Source organism: Lutra lutra, chromosome 12 (assembly GCF_902655055.1).
Source record: "Lutra lutra chromosome 12, mLutLut1.2, whole genome shotgun sequence".
Classification (NCBI taxonomy): Eukaryota; Metazoa; Chordata; class Mammalia; order Carnivora; family Mustelidae; genus Lutra; species Lutra lutra.
Window position 1 is genome coordinate 15,109,776 of NC_062289.1, and position 7,140 is coordinate 15,116,915.

At 46.4% G+C, this 7,140-nt stretch overlaps 1 protein-coding gene across 2 annotated transcripts in view; it reads right to left on the reverse strand.

The window, feature by feature from the left end:
- The window catches only part of CDH20 (cadherin 20), a 207,108-nt gene extending 200,625 nt beyond the window's left edge, over positions 1-6,483 (reverse strand). For both annotated transcript variants that reach the window (XM_047698321.1, XM_047698322.1), the window contains exon 1: positions 6,119-6,483. The gene's annotated coding sequence lies outside the window, so the exon portion shown is untranslated. The remainder of the gene's footprint in view (positions 1-6,118) is intronic.
- Between the last annotated feature and the right edge of the window lie 657 nt (positions 6,484-7,140).

A 7,140-nucleotide genomic window follows, 5' to 3' on the forward strand; every position in this document is an offset into this window, starting at 1 on the left:
GCCCCTGTGCTGTTCCTTTTTTCATGCTATTTCGACCACAACCTTAACTCAAATCCTAGTAAACAACTCTCTCTGGGAACAAGGGATAATTGAATCTTCATGCTAATTCTATCCTGGTCTTCTCTTGACTACTAGCTCCCAATTATGCCAACATATTACACTATGTACTGTTCTCTAGGAAAACACTAAGACCACCTTGTTCGTTCAACTAAGGTCAGACCTAAAAGGAAAACAGAAAGACCAGGCTGATGATTTACCTATAATGGACATTTTTTAGTTCCTTGTGGGCACCTACTTTTTTTTTTTTTTTTTTGGTAAGGTTCACTTAGGTTATTTTAGTTATAAATCAGGTGCAAGAGCAGATAAGTTTAAGCATATTGGCCACAAGTAATTCCAGTGTGCATTTCTGTCCTCCTGCCAGATGCTGAACATGGTGTTACAGGTACGTGGTCGGCTTTGACCGTTTGGCCATACGTCAGACAAACTCCAGTGACAACCAGAAGTAGCCATTGCCATGGAGTGGAATTATTAGTCTATTAATAACCCTTTAATTAGCTGATAGAGGATGGAACATGCAGCCATGTAGTCATAATTGGTCTAGTGAATCCTCGGTACTTCAAGGGTAGAATTTGTGTGACTACTTGTTGGGAATAATAACCATTTGGTGAAGTGTCATGTTCATTCTGAAGAGTTAATGTGTAATTTTTAATAACATACACACATAAACACGTTCAGTATTTAGGTAAAACTCAAGAACATGCCAAAACAAATGGAAAGCCTTAGAAGTTTTTCCTTTTTTCTTACCTTCCTCCTATCCACACCAGAATGAACATGCCAGTAATGATTATTATTATTGTCATGGGCATATCTTGCCAATTTAGAGAAATAATTTAAAGTAACAAAGACCAAGTATTTTACGTAAAATATTAAGAATTCATCGAACTTGATAGTTCCATTAATTCTCTTTTATTTTCCTTCTAAAAAATGAAATCATCCCATATTTATTGAGAATCTCCTCTGTGTGTAAGATTCCAATGAGGAGCTATAGAACTATAAAGAAATATTTCTTCCATGCAAGATACCTCCTTGCTGTCAACATGGTCAAGGTATTAGTTGGAAGAGGGGCCAAGCTTTTAATTAGATTGTTAACCATTCTTATAAATAAAAAAAAAAATGCCCATTTCAAAAGGCAGTGCTGTGTGATGTATTTGACATTTGTACTTTGCAGGACTGACCTGCCCTTACTGCTTTGGAAGAAGAAATGAGTGGTATTGTTATAACTTTACTTTGCATATTTTAAAAAGATAGACCAGTTTATAGCTTCCCTTACTCTTTTAGTGTAGTTATTAACTGATGTATTCCCATACCGAATGGGCTCTCTTTTATGATTCCTTAAACTTAAAAAAAATAAATGCATATACCTTGAGGGGAATTGGACCATTTGCATTGCACTTGAGTAATGCTTTGATTTGAATATTTTTAGGGTTCTAAAATTAAGTTAATCCATATGTAATTAGGAACATTCTTAACTAGACAGTCCTGGTTAGCAGGAGATTGGCAGGTTATTCTGAAAAACTATTTAGCAAACCATGAATAGCAATTAAATGAGAAAAGACTAAATTTCTCTTTAAAATGGGTTGTTGCCATAATTTAATGTGGCGATATGATTTTCTATTTTTAATTGCTGTAGATAGTGCGTTTCATAAAGTATTTTGTCGTCTGAAATCTAGATAGTTCCATAATTTTGTACCACTTATGCTTTTTAACTTACACTCAGTAAGTAATTCTGCCTTTGCAATCCCTTTTTATTCATGATGGGTAGAAGAAACTGAAGGTTGGTAAAGGTAGTTCTGTAGCTCTTTAGCAAACTGAGATCAAATGCATATCTTGGAGAAATGGAGTATTTCTTTTCATGGGACTTTATGACCTCATGTAATTTAGCATGCTTACTTTATAACATCGTGCTTTTATTCACAGAACAATTATATTTAACGTTGACACTTAAAGATGTTCTTTTCTTTTTTTTTTTTTCCATTTGAATAATGAGAACTTTGCTCCATATTCCATATCAATATGAGGATTCAGGGACGGTTTAAACCTGATGCATAGATAACATCATTCTTCCTTCCCGCCCCTGATACCAAGTACTTAATGCTCTCCACAGTCTCTTACTCATTTCTTATTTGCAGAAGTCATTTTGGAAGGAATTTATGATGGTGCCATCTTTTAGTAAATAACAATAAGTCACAGTCTACTGCCTATAATAACTAGATGCTCAGCTGCTTAAAATCACCTTTATCACTTAAAATATATTTTCTTTTGTCTCTAAATTAGCATGAAAATACAGAGGAGGCTATTTCTTCAATTAAATGTGAAAGATTAACCACTAGGCAATTTGTTTTATAATAGAAAATAATTAAATGTCAAAAATGGAATATTTACTTCCTAAACTTTAAATGCCTCTGCAAAAAGTGTCGGAAGCACAAAAATTTGGTGCTATTTGCATATGTTTTGATTGAGCTGCTACTAAGGCTCTCCCCTAACTGAAGTCTAGTAAGGGACGCCCAGGTCACCTAATGCATTCATTCCTACTGTCTTTCCTCAGGCTGGTTTTAGAAGCTGCCATATTTAGTCCATAACCAGAGTAGAACCTGGAGGGAAAGAAATGGCAACAGTGGGTCACAGATGCAGTGTCCCTGGTGTTCTGGGGGAGGGATATGAATATTGCTTTTCTTTTCTTCCTTTTTTTTTTTTTTTTTTTGAACACTAACCAGGATTTCCAGAGTACCATCCCAGGGAAACAAGTGAAGATAAAAGTGATGTGTTACTTTTCTATTTCTCCCTTGCTTGTATTTTTGCTGCTCTGCACTACTGATTCCAACAGCACTAGATCAGAATGAACAATTAACTATCTAATTATTCTAGTCACAGCAGCCCACAATGAAATCTTTATTCCGTGTTTACAGCAATCTTTGGCAGAGGCTGTCTTGCTGTTTCTAAACTAAGAAGAACTGCCCTTTGGCTCCTCTGGGCATCAGCTGCCTTGGTTTCAGCCTCGGATGCCAATAATCAGACTTCTTTTTCTTCCAAAGTGGACATTTTTTTTTAGGGTGAAAAGACCTATTCTCATCACCCCCCCATATATTCTGGCTGATTTATGTTCTGGCCCCTGCAGCTCTTCCTTCCGTATCTCTTTACATTTTTCCTCTCTCCATAGAACACCAGCAGGCGAAACCCCATTTTAAGTCCAAAATTGTAAAAAATGCTTAAGCAAACAGTGCTCACTACTATGAGGGGAGGAAAAGTACAACAACTGGTTTATGGGTAGAGGGAAGTCAAGGAAATCCCCTCTGCTTTTCTAAACTGCTCATTTTCGAGCTCAAAAGGCATTCAATAACTTCTCCACCAGGGGAAAACATACCCACTTTTCAGTGGCTCTCTTGATTACTTCCAACTATTTGCTTAAATTCACCACCAGCTGCACGTCTTTGAGAAGCTTCAGAACTTGGGGAATATTTACAAATATGTAAGGGGCTGAGAGAGTACGCCTGGATCTCTTTGAAACAGCAAGACAAAACTATTCTACTGTACAGTCGCAGATAGAGAAATTACCGCCAATCCAAAGACAAGAGAAAGGCAGTACGTTAACGGAAGGGAGGAGGAGAAAGCACCTTGGTTTCTTTGGACTGATAGAGTGTCTTTCCTGAATCTGGGAGCAAATGACAGCCACTGCTAGGTCCGCTGATCTACACTGTCAATTGCCCCCCCCCCCCCGAACATTTCCCTGCTCTGTGAGGGTGATGGCATCTTTTTTCCCATTCCAGTCTCCAAACCCTATGTGATGGTTCCCCTAACAACCCTTGGATCTGGCCTCTCAGTCCCCAGCACTTAGCCCATTCGCATTGCCTTTGCTGTGAGAACTGGGTCATAAAATTTTACAGGGGAGAAAGGTAGAAGGGGGCGTTTCAGTAGTATAAACACTGATTAAATTCCCGGGCAACTCTCCCCAAATGAAAGATAATTTTTCTACAAGTATGCACAAGAATGTCAAGAATGCTAAGTCATTTTTATGTTTGTACTTTCCTTTTCCATTTTAATTTTACACTGCCACATGGCACACATGCTAAAAATGTGTCTCCGTAACCTGCAGTGTAGCAAACTTTTCACAAAACATTCAAATCTCGTATTTTATAGACTGTCCTTTCCCAGGATGCTTCAAGCATTTTTTTTGGATGCGAAATTAGATCATCTCATGACAACTGTCCTATCAGAAAGGCATGGCTACTCGTGCATTGGCAAATAGGGAAAATCAGAAGCACGGGAAAGGAAAGGTCACACCAAAGTCAGTGGCGACAGCCTTAAGTAGACTCTGAGAGCTTGGTTTTCCAATTTATACTACTTCCCACTTGCTCTTCATTTGTCTCTCTGCTCTGGCAGAAAGGAATATGGCCAGTGAAGAGGCTTGACCTCATCTCCTGTACTTGGCTTAGCTCTGACGCGCTGTTCTCCCACACTCTTGCCCTGTTTTCTCCATCATCAGCTGGCCAGCTCTCACCAGGGGCCAAGCCAAGAGGAGGCAAGCGCAGGTGCCCTTGTGGCTGCCTCCAGTGTTGGGAACCGAAGCCTGCCCCTGCCAGGTCACATGCCCAGTGGGGCTGCGAGGGTCACCCGAAGATAAAAATTAATTCCCAGATTGTATAAATACAAGAAAGGAGAGAGCTGGGTCATGGACAGAGTTCACAATTGGCACTGACTCCACTGCTCCCCAGCCCCAGATAAGGCTGAGGAAGGCGAGCTGATGGAAGTCCATCTCTAGCATGGGCGCAGTCACAGTATACAGTTGCGACTTTTTGTTTCTGTGTTTTTAAGTCGCTCCGATTCCTTAGCTGTGTCCCTGACACCACCACAGCTCTGAGAGGTAATTTCCTTTGATGGGAGGACATCAGAGACTAGCAGGGATCCGGGGACATTTTATTTGGGGAGGGGCAGACTCAGTTTCCAGGCGACCTATTAACAGAAGACAAAATACTTCCTGGCGGTTGTGCCAGTAACAGCAGCAGCAATAGTAATAGTAATGACAATGACAATAATAAAGGCACAGTGAAGCCTGAATCCACCAGGATCCAACCCCTCCGCCCCACCCCCAGGTGTTGTGCTTCCAGCCTTCTGTCTCCGCCAGGTTTCAGCACACAGAAAAGGGCTCTGGCAGTGCCTCCAGGCTGCCCTCCAGGTTCCATCCCCCACCCCCGCGCCCCCGAGGTTGATAGCCAGGCCGAGTCTCCTGCTTCAGCCCAAGTCCAGCCCCCAGTCTCTCCTGTTGCTAAGGGCGGGCTGGGACTCAGCGTTTGCGTTTCTTTTACACATCTGCAACTTTCACCCTATCCGACCTCCTAGCAGCCTCCTCACCCCAGCTCTCACCCCACGGCAACCACGGCGGGCAAAACCCAAACACCCCGAGCGCAATTCAGAGCTTTCCCTGGGAGTGTCGGGCCCGGAGACAGGAAATCCGGGGAGTTGGCGATGTCCGGCAGGTGGCGGGGACCCGAGTCACCACCACATTCTCCTCCCACGACTGAGCTCGAGCGGGGGCGCGGCGAGAGGCGCGGACTGCGACCGGCCCCGCAGGCGCCCGAGCCTCCCCGGAGCCTTGCTCTCCGGTCCCCCTTCCCAGTGCGCATCCCCGAGTTGGGGACGCAGCCAGCTCTCGCCCATCGGCAGCCAGGCGGAGGCGCCGCCGCCCTCGGGGAAACGAGGGCGAAGCCGGGGCCAAGCGCCCCCGCGAGCCGCGCTCTTGGGTCCTCCGTCCCCACGTCCCCGCGCGCGCAGCCCCCGCCACCGACGCTCAGCGTCCTCCGTCCGCCCCGCTGGGCCCCAGCTCCCCAGCCCGGGCGGCTCCTTCACGTCCCCTTCCCCCAAAGTCCGAGGAAGTCCAACTCCGAGCGGCCCGCAGGCTTGCCGCGGCGGCGGGGACCTGCGGAGAGAGCATGGCGCGGAGAGGGGCAGAGCGCCGCGCCGGGGGGCTGCTGCCCGGAGAGAGCGGGCACCGGCGCCCTGCGCCTCCCCGCTTCCGGAGCCTGGGGACAATCGCGCGGGTCCCCACCCGAGCACTCCCCTTTACCTGGCACGGCCGGCGACTCTCCGGGATCGTTCGGTCCAGACTCCTTCGGGGCGGGCGTCCAGGTCACATCGCTGCCAACCCCGCCGGGCGCCAGGTGTCCCGCTGCGTCCCTTCGCCTCCGCTTGCGACGTGCCCCCGCCCCCCACCCCCCTACCCCCGGTATCAAAAGTGTCACAGCTTTTCTGTCTTCGAATCTTTCGCAAAGTCTCCGCACGGTCGCCAGGAGTTGGGCTGCAATGCCAGGCGCGCCAACCCCGCGGATGCCCTGCCCCGCCCTCCCGCGGCCCCCTGCGCTCGGCCCGGACGGAGAGAAGAGCCGCCTCGTCGCGGTCACCGTCCCCGGAGCGCGGCGCGCGGTCCGCCTCCCCTCCCTCGCGCCTTCCCTAGCCCGAGTGGCTGCCGCCTGTCTGTGCCGCGGGTCCTCATTCCCCTGCTCATGAATATTCTGACAGAGGCTAATGCCGTGGAAGTAAATTGAATTAGCCAATTGGTGCCAGGAATGTGCGCTCCTTCCTTCTGAGGAGCTGTCTGGAACCCCACCAGATGAAAGCAATTAGAGTCCGGTTTGCACCCTGTGGTTCAGAGCAGTGAGGGGCAAAATGGGTTAATTCTTTAAATGCAGTTTAGATACCACATTTACATGTTTAAACCCCTCTATTGGCTGAGAGAGTAAGGAAATGTTGAGAAGGAGCAAGAGGAAAGGAGGTAGGTAGTCCTGGGGGCAGGGGGGAGGGTATCTACCCCCAAACTCCCCCCGAAGTTGAAGCGGACTTACTCTGCATAGATTCCGGATCCCGGAAGAGGTAGTTAATGAGAACTGGAAAAGATAGGCAAACAGGGTCAGAAAGGAGATGAATTTCAACCTGGGTTTAACCTTGACCTTGAGGATACAACAGACATAATTTTCAGGAGCAGGAGTGGGGAGAGATGGTAGAGGGAGAGGAAAACCTCTATCATTTACTTTTAAGAATTTCTCCAAATGCTGTCATTTTCTGTCTTTGTCCTTGTAGCAAAACCATAGG